This window comes from Symphalangus syndactylus, chromosome 6 (assembly GCF_028878055.3).
Source record: "Symphalangus syndactylus isolate Jambi chromosome 6, NHGRI_mSymSyn1-v2.1_pri, whole genome shotgun sequence".
NCBI classification, from domain to species: Eukaryota; Metazoa; Chordata; class Mammalia; order Primates; family Hylobatidae; genus Symphalangus; species Symphalangus syndactylus.
Window position 1 is genome coordinate 110,161,131 of NC_072428.2, and position 25,572 is coordinate 110,186,702.

General features: G+C 35.2%; 1 long non-coding RNA gene across 1 annotated transcript; it reads right to left on the reverse strand.

The window, feature by feature from the left end:
* Positions 1-364: 364 nt before the first annotated feature.
* LOC129484936 (uncharacterized) lies at positions 365-15,369 on the reverse strand. Its single transcript, XR_008658572.2, has 5 exons — positions 15,232-15,369; positions 13,615-13,689; positions 7,776-7,909; positions 6,042-6,188; positions 365-1,386 (listed from the first exon to the last, which is right to left on the reverse strand). It is a non-coding gene; the product is annotated as an uncharacterized lncRNA (long non-coding RNA).
* Between the last annotated feature and the right edge of the window lie 10,203 nt (positions 15,370-25,572).

Consider the following 25,572-nt stretch of genomic DNA (forward strand, 5'->3'; position numbering starts at 1 on the left):
CCAGGCAATATAAAGATATCGGAGATTCTTCCTGCTTTTTTATTTACCAAAGACAGCAATGTAACTGAGCTCGTACTTCATTTTAAATAGAGAATAGTAGTAAAATTCAACATAAGGGCACTAGGGATACACATGGGCCAAGATTGCTGCAGCTACTGGGTCAATTTTAGCGGTGCCATAATGGAAGGGATCTATATTTAAGATGACTGAAAATTTATTTTTCAATTTAATATATATTACTGTACTTTTTGTATTTCTTTTTTACTAATCGGGTTTTATTAACAAACTAAGGCTTTTTTGTGACATTGACAACAGTTACTTTGAACATGAGTTAAAGCCCTTTCAGGCTCCATTGAGAGGCTAATCAAAGTTTTCCAGGTGAGTGATGTTTAGGTCCAGTCACTTGTGACTGTAATCAGAAAGCTGGTCTGACTTCAGTGACAGCCAAATTGTGTCAATATTGTCTTAAAGATATACTATATTCTCTTACAGGTAGAATTTAACTTATTGTTTGCTTTCACAAATTGTTATAAAACTCTAAAACTTTATGTAAGTAAGTTTTGGGTTTCCTTTTACCCTTCACACTTTAAAGAGAAAACCATCGTCACTTATTTTTATTACGGAAGCCTAAAATTCTAAAAGTCATTTTGTGTGTTTCATTTGCTGGGCTTTTTCTATTCCCAAATTCATTCATATGCAGAATTACCCATGATATTCTGGAGAAAACAGGATGTCATTCTCTAAATGAAACACTTGGAAGGAGGGTTATTTCTATTTCAAGCCTCCAGTTTATTTTAATTTATTTGCTGATGGAGCCAAGATCTGCAAGGAACAGTTCCACATTCTCATGCTGATTCTAAGTGCAAAAATCTACATCATGACCTTTGTATTAACAGACACAATATATCTTTAAAAATAGAGCATTCTAGCCATATGTGCCAAGGCCCTAGTAGATTCAAATCTAAACAGACATTACTACAGAAAAGCTTCAGTCTTGAGAAGAGCAGCTTTCACACAAGTGAATGAGAATTTAAAGAAAAAAAAAAAGAACAAAAAAAGAAGAAAGAATACTGGGCTTAAAATACATCGTCAGAGTAGCAGCATCCAAAATACAGTGAAAATATATGCCTCAACTTAAGCAGTTTTTGTCTGTCACTCATTTCATGGTTTATAGTCACACTCAAGGGAATAATATCAAGGCGATGCTTTTGTTTCCTCAGAATCCATTTCTCCTGGGTGCTCCACTCTATCTCCACGAGTAATCCTCTGCTTGGCACTAAAGGGAGACTGAGTCTGCTACTCACATTGGAGCCAGCGCTCCTAGATGTTGTCAAATCAGTGACTTAATGTACATTCTCTCTGCTTGTGTTCACTCTTCACACTCTTCTAAGACCACAGAACAAGATAAATAACAACTAACATATTTGGAGTAAGCTACATGATGTAAAAATAATTGAATAGCGGGTGTTTTGTTAATATATAGGTTGTCACTGATTAATATATCCTTGGAGGTGAACATAATTATTTCAAAGAGGGGACTGTTGCAATCATTGAGCATGTGGCCTCTGGGGGACCAGATGGCTCTTAAAGGAACTCGCTTTTAAAGGAACTATTTCCTCAGAGGGTGGGGTAATAGATCCTAATGACAGCATCAATTAACAGTGTACAGCCTTGCATGGTTTACTTCAGGTGACTTATTTAATACATCAACCTTGTGAGTTAGATGCCATCAGTATTATCTATAGTTTTCAGCTGAAGAAATGAAGGTTTGCAGAATTTAAGTGATTTAACCTGTTTCAGAGTTAGTATGTACCAGAGTCATCATTTTATAAAACTCTGATCCCAAATCTTATGCTTTTATTTTTTTTCTAATATGCTAGTGATTTTCAGATTCTATTCTGCAGTGATATGGGTCTCTGAAAACAAACTTCAGGAGCCACTATAAAGAGCAAGTAGAGACTCAAAGCAAATATGAATTCAGTGCCATCCCTCCCTATATCCATCAAAGCAACTCTGTTTTTATTGGTTGTTTAAATTGGGATTTTCTGTAAGATTACATTTAAACATTAAAAAAATAGTTCCAGTAAAAAGTCAACAAAAACAACAAGATTTTAGTGCAAAACATTGTACTACATCTTGTTTCTTTTTCCAAACAGAGACTGCTCAAAGTGATTCCTCAGTAAATAAATTTAGTCTATCAAGTTTACCTAGGAAAACACAGCGAGGGTTAAGATCGAGTTTTTGTTTGTTTGTTTGTTTTTAAGAGACAGGGTCTCACTCTGTCACCCAGGCTGGAGCGCAGTGGTGCAATCATAGCTCACTGCAACCTTGAACCCCTGGGCTCAAGCAAAGATCAGGATTTTTTTTAAGGATAGTATATTCAGGTATATTTTCTTCGGTGCTAATTTTGTTTAAAGATGAAGTTGTTGCGTCGTTGGTTTAACTTACTGGGTTTAACAAATGTCCTAGTTATTAATGCCTACGGGGAATCTGCACAGTGTCTCTTCTATGAGAAGATAGATCCCTTTATGACAAGACCCCAGTTCTTGGTCATAGATGATTGAATTAAGGTTGACATCTAACCCAAGTTGGGCCAATTTTATTACCTCCCCCACATAAAAAAATAGATTGGTACAGCAGGTTAAAGCTGGAAGCTGAGTCATCTTTATAGTGTAACTTCACAAACTACAGAATTGTCCAGGTTTCTGCTCATTCTGAAGCCTTTGATTTTTGATGCTTCTTGCTTTGATTCCTTGACATTGCTTGTTAGCTCAAGGTTTTGTTTTCCTTTTTTTTTGCAACCAAAAATATGTTACCCAAGAAAGCAGTAATTTAAAAAACTAATTGGAAGCAGTTGTGTTCTGGAATTCAGAGGCATTTCCCTTTATTTTTATTCTTTCTTATTAATGAATTGAAGAAAATTACTTAATTCCTATTATACTTTATAATATTTTTAAAATCTATCAATAAATAAGAGAATTTTCTTAATTTATTTCTAGTATATTTTATAAAATATGAATATAGGTAAATTTTTATCTCTATTAAGTCTATTAAATAAATCAATAGGAATGTTCTTCAGATATCAAATCCAATTTCTTTTTTCTCAATTTCTACCTCTAATCCTAGAAATGTATTTTCATATTTGAAGAATCTTCACTTTTTTTATGGTTATCATTCTGCTAAAACATTTTAAAGCAGGTTAATTAATTTTGTAATATTGTCTCAAGCGTGATCATTACTGCATGTGACATTTTACCTAAGTCCATATACAAAAACAGGACTATTCTGAACTGTTCAACATGTAAAGTAAAAGCCCTATTTTACATCACACTCTATTAACAGAAGTATGAAAAGTGTAAAATGAATAACTATATATAAAGGAAGATTTTACTGATGATGACTAAGTTTTTAAAATTTTATTGTATTTCACAGTATATTATTTTATTAACCTAGAGGAATGGAGGACACCTTGCACAACTTTTAGCCCCCATCATTATTCAACTAAATAGACTATTTGGAAAATAAAATTCTCATGGTAAACTGCTGAATTGGGTCATTCTGAAAGTCTTTTAATCATTTTTATGTTTTTTTCTTAATAGTTATACATTATTGCCTTATGTTCCCTTGGTTCAGGTGTCCATCAATTCACAATTTATTACAATAACCTCCCAACTGTCCTTCATATCTCTGGCTCCTTTTTGCCTTGCCATCTCAAATCCAATTCAACTTATACCCAACCCATAAATTATTCCTCATCAACACCAAATTTACCTTTCATCAGCTTGCTAAGAAACAAACAAACAAAACTATAAAAGTACTTTAATCCCATTTTCAGAAAACAATTTAATACTTTGGAGAGGCATGCAGTGGTCTCTGAATCGATATCATTTGGCCCAACACAAACTACTTTCATAGAACCAGGCATCTTTAATACATTTTATTTTAATCCTCATAATAAATTCGTTAAGAGCATTTAGTTATTCCTGTTTTATAGCTGAAGAAACTGAGGCCCAGATAATTTAACTAATTTTCCTAAGTTATATAGTAGAGGCATCTGACTTTGAACCCAAGTCTGTTGGGATTGCATGAAATACTTCATGAAAAATAGATCCCAAGGTCAAATGACTTTAGTAAAATAAAGTATGATATATATCCATCATGGAAATTCAAAATTTCCATTATCATTTTAAATAACTTAAGAGATATACAATTATAAATGTATCCTAATTTGATTAATTTTGCATTTTCCAAACAAATTGGACCTCACTATCTTTTTCATGTCTCACTAATATTACCACTAGTAGACTATTGTAGAATTATTTTTGTCTGCCTAATAAATATTACATCTTTGTGGCTTTACTGGGAACTTCTCCCTACTCTATGCAGCCACAGTTATACTCCCAGTTATATATCCACCCCTTCCTATCACAATGATAGACACATTACTCAGGTTGTTCAATGAAAATACCAGATACCATGGACACAGTACGTATTTAAAAACTAACAAATGATATATCCAAAACCAATTAGAATCTTTCCTGAGCATTAGAAAAGTTACCTTTACACAGGCATCTTTATATCAAATGTGTGTAGAATAAAGCCAAACAAAGTCAAGAGATAGAATAAGTAGCTGAGATATCCTAGGTCCAACTATGTCTACAATAAACCTTGCCCTCAAATTCACAGACAAAAAGACCAATAAATTCTCTTTTGGACTACGTTTATTTGAATTGAGGTTCGGTCACTTGCAACCAAAAATTGTCCTGACACATAAAAAGCCTGTGACATTTGTGTACCATGCAATGTACACTGTCAAAAACTGCACAGATCTGTGCTAAAATGCATTTAATTATCTTCATAACACTGTAGATCCCAAAAATTTTTTCTAGGTTATCTCCCTTCAACTATCATTTCTTTGTGATTTAATGCAAATTTAACTACTCATCAAATGACAGAGGCTTTTTATCTTGCTGTTGTTTATCATTAAATATTTATCCATAATAAGCTTTAATCACATTGGTATTTAGCTAGTTACTATAATCCAGTTGTAGGTCAGATTTCCTAGAAGCTTTGCCCTGAATGGGGATTCTTGTGCTAGCCACCTATTAACGTACTGTGCTTACGTGAAACATAAAAGCAGGTAAGAAAAATAGAAGGGAAGACGCTTATAAAGATGTACATGCAGATAAAATCTAGCCTCTGTCTCATCCCATAGGGAGTTGTAGCTCAGGAATGTTTAGAGTCATCCTACACTGAAGCAAAATGTCTCCCTTTTATTTAGGTCAATTCTAAAAAGAATATAACTGCAACTGTTCCCACCAACACTCACAGAAAGTGAGAGACAGGTGCTTTCAGTCCAGAAAAGGTATGTTGGCAAGGCTACAACAGAGTCAACTGCAACCTCCAATTCCTTCCAACATGTCCTTGAAATAGCTTTGAGAAACTGCATGGTATAATCTAGAAAGAATTCAATTATTACAGTAAGATTGATCTAGGTTAAATTTCAGCACTGGTGCTTAATTTTTTGGTAAACTTGGACAAGTCATTCACATCTATTGGCCTAGGAATAAGAATACATTCCTTTCTTTGTAACGATAAAAGATAATATATTTAAAGATTTTGCCACATAAATAGGCACTGAATGGCACATGTTAATGATATGTAAAATTAAGCAGCTTGGTGGTTTTTAAAATCTCAGCACTAGCTAAAATAACATTTATTATTTGATATACAAAAATAATTTAAAAGTAAATTTTTACTGAGCCTCTTCTCAACAACAAAATCCAGCAAGGTTTACATATCTAATACCCATTAAACTGCTTTACAGTCTTCATTCTTCCTCAATCCTGAACTGTACACCACAAGGCAGCTGCTTCTAACATTTCAGTCCTTCCTCCTCTAGGCTCCCCTAAGCTACCCCACAGATCACAACCTACAATAGGCCATCTTGAATTTTTCCTTCTGTATTTGTTTACTAAGTCTTCCATAACAAAATACCAAAGAGTAGGTGGCATAAATAATAGAAACTATTTTTTTCCCACCTTTGGAGGCTAGAAATCTGAGATCAAGATGTTGGCAGAGTTAATTCTTCTGAGAACTCTCTCTCTCTCTAGCTTTTCCATGGCCATCTTCCCTCTCTGTCTTCGCATGTTCTTCCCTCTGTGTGTCTGTGTCCTCATCTCCTCTTCCTAAAAGGACACCAGTCATAATGAATTATGGTGACCCCTCGATGACCTCACATTAACTTCATCACTTCCTTTGAGGCCCTATCTCCAAATATGGTCATATTTTAAGGTACTGGGAGTTGGAACTTCAACGTATGGATTTTGGGGGGAACACAATTCAGACCATAACACCTTTGCTTTTCCTGTAGCTAATTCTTGCCAGACACTCTCTGTTTATTCCCGTGTATATTGTGTTAGCCTTTCTGACATCACAATGTCTGCTTTCTATTTTTTTATTTTTATTTTTTAAATTATTTTTATTTTTTTTTGAGACGGAGTCTCGCTCTGTCGCCCAGGCTGGAGTGCAGTGGCGCAATCTCGGCTCACTGCAAGCTCTGCCTCCCGGGTTCACGCCATTCTCCTGCCTCAGCCTCTCTGAGTAGCTGGGACTACAGGCGCCCGCCACCACGCCCGGCTAATTTTTTTGTATTTTTAGTAGAGACGGGGTTTCACCGTGGTCTCGATCTCCTGACCTCGTGAGCCGCCCGCCTCGGCCTCCCAAAGTGCTGGGATTACAAGCGTGAGCCACGGCGCCCGGCCTTATTTTTTACTCTTTATTGTGATATGCATAAAAATGACCCAGGAGTTAGTCTGGCAAAGGAGAATGCTCATGGGTATTTATTGGGCAGGTGAGAGGGAGCAAATATGAATGGTCATGAATTTAAAATTTTTCTGTTACATTTTATAATAAAAATAGATTTAAAATTATTTAAAAATAGATCTTGTGGAAACACATCTCGTTGAGATTCAACATCGGTAGTTACCATATTATGGGCGAGATAGGATGCACTGAAATAATTTATTTTTGGAACCTGAGAATATTAGTTGAGAAGAGTATGACTGTTTCATCTTTTTCTCAGGCGAAGTTTTGTTTTACTTTAATTATAAATCCAGAGTGGAAAAAATAGACTGAACTATTACAGAGATGGTGTTTATAAGATTTAGTTGTCTTAAAAACAGATAAAATTACCAGATAGAAAATGACTAGATCAAGATTATTTTGTTTACATACATATCTTGATTGTAGAGTGCATAGAGTTATATTTGCCTTTAACTTTTGCCTGAAGGCAGCTTTAGAGTTGGGCAGACACAGGATATCTGAGAAAGAGAGGATCTCTGACAATTTTGTGGTGGGAGAGTCAGCTACTAGGTTGCCTACCAGGGAAAGAAGTCATTTGTCTGATGAGAAGAGCTGTAGCCTCCAACTCAGAAGAATAGAAATCACTGTTAAAAAGAAGCACCCTAAGAATCAAAATCAAAATCAAAATAATGAGGAGATGAGAAGTAGAGACTATCAATTTATAAATGTTTAAAACTGAAAGAGAGAGAGAGAAACAAAAGACTAGCTATTAATATTTGCATTTAGGTTAACTCTCATTTTTTCTGTAAGATGTTCATCATACTTTCTCTTTATTTTATAAGCAATTTTCCAGTGTCTGCAATGATTATTGCAAAATAACCCAAAGCTTTCAATTCCTTTATTTCTTTCCAGTATAAATTTTTAAAAATGAGCTCAATAGTTCAGACCCTTCGGAATAATCATTAACTTACCAGTCTTTTTATTTATTAATGTCCTTTTCTTACATCTTGTGCTCCCTTTTCTCCAAAGTACTTGTAAAATTCTATTCTCTTCAAATCCTTCGGCTACCATGAATTATTTCTGCCTTTTTTTCTTGTACTGAGACCTACAAATAATGTAGCATGTGTTTGTTAAGTTTACTTTTTGCATTTCCAGTATCAGTTTTTATTATAACAATGAGAGCCATAATTAGATTTCTATAAAATTATTCTAATGATTTATATATATAACTTGTCATCATCATTTATATAATTACATATTATATATATGATATATATGTAATATTTCCAGGCTATTTGGAAAATATAAACACATAAGACCCATCTAATTTTTTATGGATATATATGCACATATATAAATTCATATATAATGGTGCTTCACATGTTGCCTGTGACATTATATACTAAGACTAGCAATATATACTAGAAATATTTGACAAGATACATAATAGAGATCTTATTTATATTGTGTTAATGCCACTTAAAGTGTAGGTAATATTTACTGGAGTAATAGAAAACGCTACCTAGATTTCCCTACTAGACAGCACTCCTCTGGCTGCTGGGATTATTGGCTGCTGACGGCTCTTCTCAGGAAATAATTCTCAGCTAAAAAGAATATCTTTATCCAAGGTCACATTTCCCTCCTGGAAGTCAGCATGCATCCAATGACTAATTGATGTGGAAATATAAACACCTGATGTCCTTGCCTCAAATTGGAGCAATTCTAAAACATTGTTCCATCTCTAGAGCTCCCATAGGAGCAACTGAGACTTTTGGTGCAGCTACATCACATTCAATTCTTTCCTCTGTCCAAGCCTGCTTCCTTTAATTCTCCACAGATGTTGACCCTGAGGGCAGCTTGAATAAATTTTCAGCATGCAAATCTCTGCCTCAAAATTTGTTTCCCAGGCTAACCACCATAAAACTGTTGGTACGAGGAATGGACCAAGGAATCAGGCTCTAAAATGGGATTTTGGAACTGGACTACCTCACACCCAAGGGCAAAATAGGACTCCATTGGTTACAGACTGTTGTGATGCATGTGTTGAATTGTACAAGTAGTGAACAGAAGTAAGATAGATATGCAGTAGGAGGTTTAATATTTGGGTTTTTAAAAGGTTTCTTGGAAGTACATATTATAAGAACAATGGTATCCTGTTAACTCTTGCTGGATGCCATTTATGGACTGGAAGAAGACAATAAAAAGTCTTCTTTTTAATTAGGTGATTAATATGAAGATTAATCACCTAAGTAAGTGTGGAAGGAGAAGTTTCCTTGGTAGCATAAAAAAAGACTTATCTTCTGCAGCCAGAGGGCAGAAAAATCCTAAGAAAGAAGCCCACGACTTAATTATAAAGAGTAGCAGAGTTCTGGGGAATACAGGGCAGATAACTCTAATGAATAAGGCCAGGACCTAATTATATGAGTAGTGAAGTTCAAGGAAGGCTTATTCTTAACCTGCTTTCAGTGCCCCTATGCCAAGCACTGGTTGGGAAAGAATGGGTTATTGAGAATTGGCATAGGGACACCTGTTTTGGTGCACTCAGAATCTTGAAGCTCCAGAATTCACTGAACTGTTTCTGGGCCTGCAAGAGTGGCCAACTTCTTACTGTTAGAGGATAGACGTATATTCTTGATGAAAGCTATGGCAGAAGCAAGTGCCTTTTAACATGTGTACCCTTTAGGATCAACCCACATGACCGATCACCAACTACTAGAACCAAATCACAACATGCCCAGGGAAGTTCTGGGCATGCTAAGGTAGGGCAGGGACAACATTTCAAAAGAGGGGCTGGACCCATAGCCATTATGTTCCAGATAGTATATGAGTCTGTATTCTAAATGTGCTGGATCAAGAGTGCTGAAACATGAGGCTGAATAAGGAAGAGGTTATTATATGCAAAGATTGTCCTGTAATGCAGAATATAACACTCTGGCAAGGACCTCAGGGAACAATACTCACATACTATTTTTGGAAGCATGGATAAAGTAATGGCTCCCATTAAGTTAAGCAGAAATGCCTATGGCAGATGCCTAAAGAAAGGACCAAAGTCCTTGAAGAAGTAGCTGTGCTAGAGTGGATATACTACATAAGACTGAAAAATCCATTAGTTACCTTTGTTTTGCAGAAAAACTTAAAGGACATCTCATTGAGCAATATGGTACAGAATGTACTAGTGAAGGGAACACTGTCATCACTGTATACTTTAATGGCTACTATCAACAGGGTTGATAATAGTAGATACTTTCATATTCATAGAAACAATGGGGATTGCACACTCCCTTTCCCCCAATAAAAGAAGCCAGGTAGAAGCATTTGACTATTAGAAGCAAGTAGAGTTATAATTATCCTAATGAGAGACAAGGTTGAAGCAGAAGACAAGAAGGCCTTATTACAAAGAAGCATATATGTAGCTAATAGAGCACAGTGTCCCTCGGGTCAAGAAGGTTGGATAGCCAATGAGGTTATTGTTTGATTTATACAATCAAAAGAGATAGAGCTTGAGTGCAGTGGCTCATGCCTGTAATCCCAGCACTTTGGAGGGGCTAAGGCAGGTGGGTTGCTTGAGCACAGAAGTTGGGGACCAGCCTGGGCAACATGGCAAAAACCTGTCTATACAAAAAAAAAAAAAAATAGCCAGGTGTGGTGGTGCACACCTGTAGTCCCAGATACTTCGGAGGCTGAGATGGGAGGATCATCTGAGCCTGGGAGGTGGAGGTTGCAGTGAGCCATGATCCCACCACTGCACTCCAGCCTGGGCAGCAGAGTGAGACCCTGTCTCAGGGGAAAAATAAAACTGGGGGAAGAGAGAGAGAGATAGAGAGAGAGAGAGAGAGGAAGAGGATAACCATGAAACCAAAGCCCATTGTCTCAATAAAAGTCATGATCCATTGTTGAGTGTATATACCTGAGCCTATTTCCATACCCTTACTCTGTGGACGGAAGCAGATGCCAGGTCCTTAAAAAGGAACAACCCTGCAACACCACTTCAAATACAGAAATGACTCTCCCTACATACATTTATTCGGGTAACCATACACTGAAAAAAAGCATACTACCTAAACATATGAAGAATTATTGGATACAGGGCCTCAGCATTGCTAATCGGAGGCCTGAAGCATCATCACGGTCTTTCAGTTAGTAAGGGGAATGTAGTTAATGACCTTCTTTCCAAGATATTTATTTGGAATAGACATACTTAGTAGCTGTCAGAACCCCTACATTGGTTCCTTGCCTATGCATTAAAATTCATTATAATTAGGAAAGCCAAATGAAAGCCACTGAAACTGTCTCTGCTCCTCCAATCTAAGAGAGTAAATTAAAAACTGCATCTCAGGGAAATGGCAGAGATTAGAGCCACTCCTAAAGACTGTACGAGGTGGTAGTACATTTGATATCCCCATAAAATTCAGTGGACTTCCTCTGTAAACTTAAAAAAAAAATCCACCCTCCAGATGGATGCTGGAGATGACAGTGGATACTGCAAACTTCACTAAGTGGTACCTGCACTGTAGCTTCCCTGCCAGCTGTGATGCCTTAGCTTAAACAGATTAACACAGACTCAATTACAAAGTAGTCTTTATGATTTAAAAATCATAATTTACAAAATCATTTTTCCAGCCCTATTATAAAATATGTCCAGAAGCAGTTGAAATTCCATTGGATAAGACAATTGTACTACTTCTGATCTTGGTCTTTGGTGATAATAAAGTCCAAAGAGACTTAGGCGTCTTGGTCATTCTATTGTCTCAATATACCAATCATAAAATTTTAATAAGACTTAGCAAGGAGGTGCAAGTATACTACAGGCCTTGGTTGAAAAAAATGCACATGATTTTACAGGGTGGAACTTAAACCCAATGAAGATTTGGGGTCCTCAGCATGTAAGTGAAGTTTTGGGGAACTAGTAGTCCAGAACATGCCTTCCACATTAAATAAATTTGTTGAATTTTTATCCCTTCCATCATTAGGAGGGAAGTGTTTTCCTGGTTGGCCTCTGAGTTTCTGGAGACAGTATTTTCTATGCTTGGGAATACTGCTCCAATTTGTTCAATAATAGACATGAAAACTGCCAGCTTTGTTTAGGACCCCAGGCAGGTTCAGGTTCTGGTACAAGTGGCCCTGCACCTTGTGTCACATATCTCAGCAGATTCTCAGATGTTAGACAGTCATACAGTGTGGACTGTATGTCAAACCTCAATAGGAAAATCACAACATAGATCCTTACAGTTCTGGAGCAAAGTGAGTCCATCTGCCATAGAAAATTATAAGCCATTCTCAGAACAGGTCCTAGCATTCCGCTGGAGTCTGGTAGAGATAAAGCTGTTGGCTATAGGACAGTAAATGACCATGCTGCCCAGAATTACCCATCCATCATGAGGTGGGTTAGCCAGATCCACCAAATCATGATTGCAAGGCCAGCAGCCATTCTTTGTAAGATGAATGCGGTTCATCTAGGACTGGGAAAAACCAGGGACAGAGGCACAAGATAATGGCATAAGTATGTTGCCCAGATCCCCATGGCATTTACCACTGTTGCACTGACATCTCTCTTTCACATCTCACCTATGGCCACATGAGGTGGAGTAAAGTCTCAAATCACTAGATGACAAAAGAGGAAAAAGAACAAGCTTTGTTCATAGATAGGTTTTCTCAGTACAAGAATGCAGGCTAAAAATAGTCTGCTGTTATATTCTAGAACCATTGAAAGACAGAAGTGGCCGGTCACAGTGGCTCACGCCTGTAATCCCAGCACTTTGGGAGGCCGAGGCGCGCGGATCACGAGGTCAGGAGATCGAGACCACGGTGAAACCCCGTCTCTACTAAAAATACAAAAAATTAGCCGGGCGTGGTGGCGGGCGCCTGTAGTCCCAAATACTCGGAGAGGCTGAGGCAGGAGAATGGCGTGAACCCGGGAGGCGGAGCTTGCAGCGAGCCGAGATTGCGCCACTGCACTCCACACTCCAGCCTGGGCGACAGAGCGAGACTCCGTCTCAAAAAAAAAAAAAAAAAGAAAGACAGAAGTAAGGAGGAGTCTCTGAATAGGCAAAGCTTCAGGTGGTCTGCTTAGTCAACACTTTGTACGGAATGATAAATGGCCCAAGGAAAAACATATAAAAACACATATAGTGACGACTGGCTTGGCTAATTGGTCTCAGGCCTGGAAAGAGAAAAATTTGAAGATAAATGATTAGGAGGTCCAGGGAAGAGGCATGTTGGAGACATTACTGAAGTTGGCACAAAGGGCGAGGTCCTTTGTTTTGCTTATTTACTCTCACCAGAGTATCTGCTACAGAAGGGGCACTAAACAACTAGGAAGGCAGAATTACCTGACTAGTAATCTGACTTGATCAGCCAGTCTCTGTCATTGTCTAACCTAGACACAATAAATTGACAAAGAACCATGGTGGTAAGGATGAAAGATATTCATGGCGACAGCTGCATGAGTGCCCACTCCATAAAGCTGATTCCATTACTCCTGTTGCTAAACATATAAGTTGCTTGCCACAGAGACCAACACTAAATCTGGATATGGTGTCTACCGAAAAAATAAAAATAAATAAATAAATAATAAAATAAAATAAAAACAGCCATTTGGTGGCACATTAATTGCATTAGACTCCTTTTACCCTGAAAAAGACAACAGTTAATTTTGAATGGAAATGATATATATCTTAAATATAAGTTTGCCTTTTGAGCTTAGAAAACATTTGATCCACTGGCATAGACTGAATATAATCATTGTCTTCAACTAAGGAACCACTTTATAGCAAAGAGGGTACAATAGGAGGCACATCACCGTTGAATCACCTGGTTTTATCAGACACCACACTTCCCAGAAGCTCTTGACATGTTGTGTCCTCACATGCATATATACAGGAACCTCTGGTGGGAGGAGTGACAGAATTATGTATAAAGTTATCAATTGCTTACATTATTATTTTAAGAAATATGATCTACATTTACCATATTGAAACACCTAGAAAGAGTGAGAATTTCAACCTTGATCTCTTTGATTTGCCATTTTCTTTTCACTATGAATCACTGTCTTTCCATATTTGTCCCTATGTAAAAAACTGTATAAACAGGAAGAGCAGCAGAAATAGTGTCTCAGGAATAAATGAACAAAATTGCAGGTTAGTGCCGTGTTTATATACAATGGTTTTCACATTTGTTTTAATATTTGACAAATTAGAATCAATCTAAATATTCATCAATATGGAATTGGCTATATAAAATATGGCATCTAAACATGATCAGTAAGCATGCAACCATTTAAAATCTGATTTTTTGTTGATTGACTTATGTACAGTTAGCAAGTAGTGGAGCCTAAGACACAAAACAGGTCACTCTCCCATCTCCTATGCTTTACACACCATTCCAAATTAAGTATTTCATTTTTATGCATTAATATTCTACATTGAAAAATGTAATCAAGTTCTAATTAGGAGTTACTATACCTGGATACGATTCTCAAATAAGTTTTATCTCTTCTATTATTAAAAACTAATACATTGTTCATCTTGTTTTTCTAAATACATCATAACATGGAATAATTCTCATTATATAACATTATGTTAAAAATCAGAATGAACATAAAATGTATAGCATGGTCTAATTGATGAACACCTATAGACTGGAGAGGGAAACTGGAGGCTTTGCCCCCCACATAACTCTTTCTCTTCCTATTTTTTTTCCCATAAAGATTGAAAGTTAAATTTGGGTTCTTTTATTTTGAACACTTAAAAACAATCACACTTTAATAATATATCTACTATAACAGTAGTAAAATAAAATCATATATCCAAAAAAACTAATGTAGCATCATGATAACATCTAATTTTGAAATTATCATCAAAAAATTTTAACTTTCTAATATATTTCAATAATTTTCAACAATTACCACTTTAAAGGAGGTACCGTTTAAAATTTTGGGGGGCTATTGAAATGAATATTTGTCACTGTGCTTCTCATTTAACAAGGAATTAAAGCTTTAATATGATTACAACAGGAAATAAATATTTAAGTCAGGCAATTTATTATTTAGAAAACCACTGTAGTTTAAACCTTTAAGTTTTCTATCCAAGTGATGTAGCTACACTGAAGACCAAGGATATGTGAAGGTTATATGCAAATACTATGCCACTTGAGCATCCTTGGATTTTGGCATCTGCAGGGACCCTGGATCCAATTCTCCATGGATACTGAGGGACAACTGCATAAACACACACACACACACACACACACACACACACACACACACACACTAAAATATTCAGCCTTAAAAAGATGATCCTACCATTTGCCACAACATGGATGGACCTGGAGGACATTCTACATCCAATAAGCCAGATACAGAAGGAAAAATATAGCTTGTATGTGAAACACAGAGAATAAAACAGAGCATTTTTTGTTTGTTTGTTTTACCTGCTCTTCTGCTCTGCTCTTGGTGTCTGGCAGGGGAAGTCACCCAGCTGCAATAAGTTGAGAGTGAACTAGGAATCTGACTGCTTGTAAAACAGCCTTAAAATAATTCTCCTGATTTCAAATCTCTCTCATTTTCAGAAAAACCTGTAAGCGACAAGAGTTTTGGGGATTATGTAATATAAACTTGATTGCTTCTTGATATTACCTATTGCTGGTTTAAATTTTACTTGTAACAGGAATGCTAGTTAACGTACCACTTGTATTTCTGCAATTTGGTTTCAAAAATTGTGTTGGCAAGGTTTCCTTTTTTTCTGATCTTGTGAATCTATATCTTAGTAAATGTATCCTTTTATTATTTTAGTGAGTTTTCTGGATAAATCAAATGTGTATGTATGTATATGAATGATCAGCTGCTATATCAAAATAAGCACGTCCATATATAAACTTGTCTTTCTTCCCAGGGTATGTATCTTTTCCTGTTGCTTAATGGTCTATCACTCTTCTGATTGCTGAGGTTAGACACTAGTCCATTTCCTGTCTCCTACATCATTTTGCCTTATCCAACCTGCCAATCAATTTTACCATTTCTTCCTTTAAATAATGTCTCAGGATTTCCACTTTTTCTGCTTACTTGGTATCTCTATTCTGGTTCATCCGCATGCCATTTAAATTCCAGCTCAGTAGACACGAAGCCAATTCAATAAATTTGTGTTAGATTATCCAAATGATACATTTCATGCACTCAATGATCCATTCAGAAATGAGTGTTGGAACTGTTTCAACCTCAAATTAAGGTAAAATCTGCTTTTATTGATTTAATCCACACAATCTCATGATTTATTGATAATCTTAAAAAGGAAGAAGAAACAAGAATCAAGTAAACAGTCAGTACTTTATTATTACATTATCAGTTTAATTCAATGGTTTTTGAAAGGCACTTTTTCCAATTTTTTAAGTTCATTTATCTATTGAGATCAAAACATATTTTTATTTAACATTGCTTAATTCATTCAATGCATGCATATTCTCTATTATGTATCAGTTATTTTGCTTGGGTTCAGTTGTGTTTGGATGAGGATGCAAATTTAAATATGAAAATTTGCCAGTGACCTCCCAATGTTCCAAGCCTAGCAGGAGTGGTAAGCTTTTATAAACAGGACACAATATGGTATGCTAAGTGCTACAATGGAGGTGGGAACAAGGCAGATGGGGTATACAAAGAACATAATTTTAAGCTCCATCCACCTCAGCTCTGGGGTAAAGGAAGGCTTCTGAGAGGTTAAAGCAGTTGAAATTATTACAGATATTATTGGAGAGGGCATTCTAAGCAAAGCCATCAAATAGCAAGACAGGATGATGTGTTCCAGTAACTCTGTTTTGAATTATCATATACAATTCATCTTTGTATTTCTGTCACCTGGAATAGATCACAGCTCATGCTATATACTCAACATTTTATGAAATGAAATTTATTACATTTCATTAATTGAAATTAATGTACCATACTTGTTGATTTCTTAAATATAACACAACAAAAGAGCAAACACTACAAGATAACATCCTTGGTCATCTGGTAGGTATAATTCATCTTTGTTCTGGGAACTGTAGTCAATATTCTTCAGTTCCTGCCCTCAGAATGATGAACAGCCCTGTTGGAGAAGACTGAGACTTGTGCAAACAGCACATAATAGAACAATCTGTCCAGTATGTATGCAAAGTAGGAGGTTTTGAGTAACTGCTGTGAAGCAGAAATCAGGAAACTTGGGTTTATTCCCAAACTTCTCTCTAATTAGCTGTGTTAACTTTTCAGAATCAATTATTGTTTGTATCCCATGTTCTTAATTTAAAAGAGTGACTTGTACTAGGTAACAACTTTCTTTTCAGCTTCTAAGTTATACATATATGTCATTAAAATGATGAATAACAATGTTTCCTTGCCTCTATTCTTTCATAATCGTGTCTGTGGAGGACTGACTTTCGCTTCTAAGGTCAGCACAGAAACTAACTTTCTCTCCTAAACTCCCATGGAACTGTATTGCTAGCTGTGTTATTGTTTAGTGCAGAATAAGATTTAGGGGTATAGGTTCTGGCCTGGCACCATTTTATTTTATGGCTTTGCCACTTAATTTCTAGTTGTATAATCTTGGAAATGCATTTTAATCTATCTGTTTAATTATTTCTTCATGTATTTAATGGTAATTCTACCAATACCTACTTCATAAAGTTACTGCTGAAATGAGTTAATGCTCACTCTCAAAGTGTTAAGAAGAGGACTCAGCAAAGAATACATATTCAAAAGGTAATTAATAAGTCATGATTACTTAAGATGTTTACAATCCCATACCTTGCAAAAAGAATTAGTAGGGTACAAGATCAATAAAGAGCTGAGCCCTTTTGTAGGTGTCAATTGCCCAGAAGTGAAGTCTTACCTTCTCTTTCTCTGTAGCCCAAGTGTTTATTCTACTTAGATATTTGATGGGAGAGTGTAAAATTTTATTCCCAAAAAAACACCTGAATAGAGCAATTATTCCTTTGTGTCCATGATAGTATTTAATAAAATGCCCTCATCTGATCCTTCATCCATATAAGGAAGAAAAGCTGGGAACTAAAGTTAAATAAGCAAGACCAGCTACATAATTGATGGGACCCAGTGCAAAATGAAAATATGGGGCTCTTGTTCAGAAAAACAGAAAAAGGCACTAAAGTATAAAACATTTTTATTTCTCCTGTGCATATCTTCTGGTCATTCACATGAACCATTTACTCATCATATTTCACTTACAAAACATCAGATCACAATGTAATAATTAAGGATTTAAAGACAGTTACTGCAGAGCATTAAACCAGAATGATACAATTTGCACAGGTCACATTCCCATAAAGTTAACTGTAATCTAGAAGCATGAGGGAGATGGAGAAAGGGACATGTAACATAAGCATTTAATGATAGTGCAAAAAAAATGCAAAATCCATAATGCAGAAAAATCCCACCACATCTCAAAAACTAATACTTCAGTGTTATCAGACATCTGTGTTTCTCAATGGTAACTTCAAGGGGGGAAAAAATATATATATATATATAATTGAACCTGATATCCAGCATGTGAGTTTATCACGTAACTCCTCCTCTCTACTGGCCCGTGTTTCCCCAGCATACCCAGGGTAAAAGTCTAAGTACTTGTATAGCCACAACACCCTATTGATCTGAACCTGTCTTTCTTACCAATTTGTCTTCATCCCGTATCATTCTGTTCCTTTCTTACTCATTTCCAAGCATGCTGGTCTCCCTGTTCTTGCTTAAAAATGCTAATGAGGCCCTTTTCTCTTGGCTTTAGCATTTTCTCTTATCTTCCTGGAATGCTCTATTTCCAAATATTCATGTTTACTTTTCTCTTACTTGTTTAGGTTCTCTGCTTGACTGGCACATTAGTGGAGGGGTCCATCCTGACCTCCTTAGCTAACAATCATTCTTTCGTGTGTGTTTGTGTGTGTGTGTGTGTGTGTGTCTGTCTGTCTGTCTCCACTTTCTCCATTCTTTCTTCACTGTCTTCATAGAATGTATCCATACTTTTTGTATTTATATTTATGTATTTATTTATTTACATGTTTATTTTCTCATCACAGAAGACTATGTATTACATGAAGTCAGCGACTTTATTTTGTTCACTGCTGCACCTTCACGGCATAGAATGCTGTCTGTCATGTAGCCGATGCTCAATAATATTTGAGAGAGTAAATCAAAAGTCTGAAGCAATATAGTCTTGAGGTCATTTAAGTGTCAGGCTCTGTGTTAGCCCTTTCTGGAAGCCACCCCCTTTAGCCCATTTAACAGGCAAGGAAATGTGGAAATGGCAGGGACTACATAACTTGCTCAAGGATGCTACTACTGCTCTTCAATGGGATCACTGTAGTAGAACATTAAACCACAGAACAAGAAGAAAACATTCAACTAAATAGTGGGAAAAAATCTAAATCATGTTTATATAATACTAAGGCTGAGATATTTTACATGCTATGGAAATGACTTAAAATCCCCTATGTTCTGTAAATGTCAGTGAATTCACTAAAAGGCAAAAAACTGATAAGTGATCTCTGGTGCTAAAGCCCCAGAATTTTCTTCTCCAATTATCCTATCTTCAGACTAATGTTCATAAAACAAATCTTTTACCACACCTTGTCCCTGCTTTTGAGCTTTTTATTTTTTAATTTAAAACAAAATGAGATGGTATCTCACTATGTTGCCCAGGCAGGCCTCTAGCTCCTGAGCTCAAGAAATCCTCTCCCATCGGCCTCTCAAAGTGCTGATATTACAGGTGTGAGCTGCTGTGCCCAGCCTTTTGAACTTTTTACCAACAATTACATCAAGGCCAGAGGTCCTTGCCTGACTTTTAAGATATTTCATAAATTCAATCCCACTTTTCTTAGTATTTTCAAGAAAGATAAATCACACTTTAGTCAGATCAGCGGCCTCAATGTTTCCATCATCTTCTACTGCTCCAAAAGAGATACACACACTATATACATTCTCATGATACAACTTTTAATCTTTTCCACTTAAAAAAACAAAAACAAAAAATTCACACTTTAGTGCTGTGGGAGGTAGAATTCTAAGATGGCCTTGAAATTTCTCCATTCTGGGGTGAACACACCGTAATAATCCACAGAACCGTATACATGATGGATTATAGTCCATCATTGTGTTATGTGGCACAGTGGACTTTAAGAAAGTTAGTTTACCCAGGTGGGCCTAACTTATTCAAGAAAGCTCTTTAAAGCAGAGAGTTTTATCTAACTGGTCACAGAAATATAATTCACAAAAAGCATGAAAAACATGAGAGAGACTTCATGCACTACTGCTGGTTTCAAGAAGGAGAGAACTGTACGACAAGGAAAATAACTGGCTTATAAGAATCAAGACAGCACTGGCTCACAGTCAGTAATATGGGTTTATCAGCCTTTATATGTCAAGGAACTGCATTCTACCAACAGGAATGAGGTTAGAAGTAGATTTTTCCCAGAGCCTCCAGGCAAGAATGTAGCCTAGCCAGTGACTTGATTTCAGCTTTGGGATACCCTGAGCAAAAAACCTGATCACACTGTGCTGACCTTCTGACCAGCAGACTATGGTATAATAAATAAATATTATGTTAAGTGCTAAATTCGTGGCAATTTGTTATTCAGGAATAAAAAATTAACACAGTGCCTAATTGCTTCCACTTTACCACCACCATTTCATAAACATTTTGGTTAAGACCAGGCAGGGCATTCAGCAAAGTAGCCAGAGGATCAGTGCCTTAGTAGTAGTGCTGAGCTCTCCCTAGAACAAAGCCTATGCTAGCCACGCACAAGCAATGAGTAAACAGACTTCAAAGGGATCAAAGAGTCTGCAGATAAATACATAAAAGTTAAAACTGACATTCTTTAAAGAAACAGCAAAATCTAGAAATACAACTATACAACGCTCACAATCTACAGCATACAATCTAAATATACTATAAAAGAAAAGAAGCAAGAAAATGTGACCCATAACCAAAAGAAAAAAATCAGCCAATAGAAAAAGGTCCAGAAGTATCAAAGAAGGTGGCACTAAAAGACAAAGATGTTAAAAAAATTATTACAAATGTGTTAAAATATTTAAATAAAAACATGAACCTACTGAGAAAAATAAACGGAAAATATAAGAAATGCCTAATGGAATTTTTAGATGTGAAATATACAATAACAAGATAGGATTTAATAGCAAATTCGATGTTACAAAAAATCAATAATCTTAAAGACAGCAATATAAACTATCCAAAATGAAACAGAGTAAAAAAGAATGAAAAAAGGAACACAGTTCTAGTGGCCCATAGGAAAATATCAAGTTGTCTATCATATATACACATATATTCTTAGGAAGAAGAGTTGGCAGGAAAGTATGTAAAGATGTAATAGTAAAAATTCTTCTAAGTATGCTAAAATAATTAGTAAACCCACAGATCCAAAAGCTCAATGAGCCCTAGGCAGGGCACACACACATGCACACCACAGCAAAATTAAATTGCTAAAACCAAAGATAAACAGAAATTCTTACAAGAGGCCAGAAAAAAATATACTAAATCATTATGTACAGTGAACCCTGCATGAAAAATAAAAATAATCACAGACATCTTAAACAAACTATGCAAACCAAAAGACAATGGAATAGCTTTAGAGTACTAAAAGTAAAAACCTGGCAAAATAAAAGTCTTACAAATTGAAAAAGAATTAAAGTCAACTTTATAGGCAGACAGGAATGTGTACATTGAATACTGTATATAATAAAAAATTACTTCAAAAATAAATGTGAAGTAAAAAAAAATTTTGATAAAAGCTAAATGGATGTGTCATTGACAGACAAACATCACAAGAAATGTTAAAGGAAGTTCCTTGGGTGGGAAGAAAATGATACCAGATGGAAAGTTGTATTTCCTGAAAAGAATAAAGACTGTTAAAATAATAAATATGTGAGTAAACAAAAATAGTTTTCATTATTCCTAATTCCTTTAAAAGGCCCAAAAGTATACATTGAAGATCATGTCATTTAAGCAGAAACAAACATTGTGACAAAAGTTGCATGAAAACAGGAGGGTAAAAATGGAAGTATAGTGCTTAAGTATATGAGAAGTGATACAATATTTCAAGGCATACTGTAATTAGGTAAAGATGTATGTCTTACATTCTTAAACAGTATTAACAAAAATGTTATAGATAATAAGTTGATAGTGAAAATAAAGTTGAATGTTAAAAATAACTAAAATAAAACAGATTGACATATAAAAACAATAGTGGAAATAAAATTATATTTGAAAAATGCTAACGTCATGAAAAAATAATACAGGAAAAGAGATAAAGTAGACAAATGCTAGTTAGAAAAAAAATGAAAACAAAGAGCAAGATGGTAGATTTATACCTAACCACATTCAAAGTTACATTAAATGTTAATGGTTTGAAAATTCCAATTAAAGGGCAGAGATTTTCAGACTGCATTTAAAAAGCAATCTCAACTAATGCCTCTGTAAAAAATGCATTTTAAATAGAAAGATACAAATAAGTTAAAAGAAAAATAAAAATATAAAGTATGAAAATGCTAACATAAAATGTTGGAAACACTATATTAATATCAGGCAAAATATAATTTAGAACAAAAGTGTTAACAGAAATAGTGATATTTCATAATGACCAAGAGATCGATCAATCAATCAAGATGACAATATAATCTCAGTTGTGTATGTACCAAATAAGTGAGTTCCAAAATACATAAGCAAAAAGTGACATAACTGAGGAGAAATAAACAAATTAAAATTATACTTTGAGATTTCACCACCCTCTCTTCAGTCATGGATAGAGTAAGTACAGATAAATCAGTAAGAATATAGCTGATCTGAAAAAAATAAAAAACTATCATTCAAATTGTCTTAATTGGTATCTATAGTACATTCCACCAAAGCATAGCAGAATACAAATTCTTTGAATTACATATGGAACACTCACCAAAATAATCCATATTCTATTTAATAACATAAATCATAATGAATTTTAAAGAACTCTAGCCATGCAATGTATATTCTCTAACCAAAATGGAATTAATCAATAAATCAATAATAAAGTTACTTGGTGAATTGCCAAATTTTTGGAAATTAACAAACACACTTCTAAATATCATGTGGGGTAAAGAGAAATTCAGGAAGAATTAAACTCGATTAAACTGAAAATTTAATATAACAAAATTAAATTTTGCAGCTGAAGCTGGGATGCAACTAGTGCATTCGTTATAAGAAAATTTATGCTACATATGCTTACATTTAAAAATAAGAAATGCATAAAATAAGAAATCTGATCATTTGCCTTAATAAGATTCTTTACAAAGAAAATTAAACCTAACTTAAGCAAAGGAAAAAAAATAGTAAATAGCAGAAATCAATGAAGATGCAAATGAGTACACAGTAGAGAAGGGTGATAAAAAGCCCTCAAAACTGAAAAATCCATAAAATTTATAAACCTGTAGCTATAATTGTCAAGATAAAAAGAGATGACATATTTTTAATATTAAGAATTATAGACAGAAGATCAATACAGATTCTGCTCATATTGGGTGAAATAAGTATAAGCAAATTTATCCCCAATAATTGTTTGAAACTGAAGATTATAGACAAATTACTTGATGGACAAGTATTATTTTGTGACCAATAGATATTAATACTTTCTATTTCATATAAGTGAAATATGATATAATTGCTTTTCTTTCTTTCTTTTTTTCTGAGATGGAGTCTCATTTTATCTCCCAGGCTCGAGTGCAGTGGCACGATATCTGCTCACTGCAATCTCCACCTCCCAGATCCAAGCGATTCTCCTGCTTCAGCCTCCCAAGTAGCAGGGATTACAGCCTGCCACCACACCTGGCTAATTTTTATATATTTAGTAGAGACAAGGTTTCACCATGTTGGCCAGTCTGGTCTCGAACTCCTGACGTCAAGTGATCTGCCCACCTCGGCCTCCCAAAGTGCTGGGATTACAGGCATGAGCCACCATGCCTGGCCCATATAATTTTATATACATGAAATAGAAATTAATAGCTTTATACATAATTTGTAATGAATTTGTAATTAAATACTTCCTCCCACAGAAAAAACTCCATACCAAGACAGCTTCACTGGTGAATTTTATCAAACATTTAAGGAAGAAATAATAATACACTAGTAGATCTCTTCCTGAAAATAGAGGAAGAGGAACCAGTTCCAACCTTATTTTATGTAGGCAGCATTACTTTGATAGCAAAACCAGATAAAGCTATTACAAGGAAATAATTCTATAGACCAATATCTTTTACAGTCACATCCTTTCATGTTCTGTGGTGTGACCTCTACTTAGGCCAATGTTGAAGATGAGCTGGTTTTCATAGCCCCATTTTCAAACAACCAGTCTCTCTACCAACATACCAAGATACCTCAAAATAGAAGTAGACTTAGCAGAGGGAAAACCCATGTCTTCGCGGCATTCCTGCTGTCATGTTTCCTTCAGAAATAAATTTTCTGCTATTAAAGTTTATATTTAGAAGAGATACTCTGTTCATGGTATTCTCGCATTCTACTGTAACTGAAATGAAATTAACCTGTTTGAATATGAAAAGAAACACAGAAGTTATTAGAACTTGGTAAATGTCCCACAGTTAGACTGTATCCAACCTGAAAAATATTTTCATGGGAATTTATAGAGATTTATGGAGATATTTTATGAAAAATGTTTGAATTTCAGTTGCTTCCAAATATTTGCCCTTTCTCCTTTCTGTTTCCAGAAATTACCACCTTTGCTGGGTCCATAAGCATTGAACTAATTACGAGTCAGTGACTATGGCAATCAATATAGGTTAGACTAGAAAACCCATATAATTACTATTTGCATATAAAACATTAACTTTTACTTTGTTTCCATCAAATTAAACTCATCATAATAGTTTTTTAATGTTTACATTTGCTCTTATTAGAAGTGTTTGCACATTGTTATGTAAGTCAAAAACTCAGGCCAGTTTTACTGATATCCCATCAGAAAATGATTTGAGGACTAAAGGACAGTGCATCCAGGTTTTTACCCCATAAAAATGAAAACAGTATGTTGTGAGGTGCTGATTACTTTCACTCTTTAATGCGTTAGCTAGAATATCTGCGGCTCCCAGTTGAATAATACACATATTAAAATGATTTTGTTGGACTGGGTGGTTTACAATCTGCTGTATTTTTTATACATCTCATTCAAAAACCTTTGGTAAGTTGAGGATTAGTCATAGTAGTTTTTATTAAAGATTTTTTAAATGTACATTAATGACTGCTTATATTATCCACTTGTTCAGTTTTTCAAGCTCCAACATTACAGTTTTATGTGTTGTATGCTTTCTGCAGATTTTTCTATTTTGCTCAAATGAGTGTAAAATTGTATATAGCTGAATATATCCCTATTGACATACATATGAATGGGCTCAATAGCTTAATGTAATCCGCCTAAAGATTGTAAGAGTCTGCCTAAACATAAAAATTCAATGACAAATATATTTTATAAACAGAAATTGATGAGAGAATATATCTATGTAGAGTCTAGACACTGCAGTTTGTGACTTGAAGTCAAATTATATTTTTCTTTCCTAAAATACATTTTTTTACTATAAGTGGAAATTCACTAACAATATTCTATTCATGGGTAAGAGTAATACCACCAAAGTGTTGAAGACAGAGAGTTTCATACAAGTCTAATAAATTTGGAAAAGATAGCATTGCCATTCACCATCCTGAATTCCAGTTCTAAGTAACTTAGCTAATTGTGAAGCAGAAA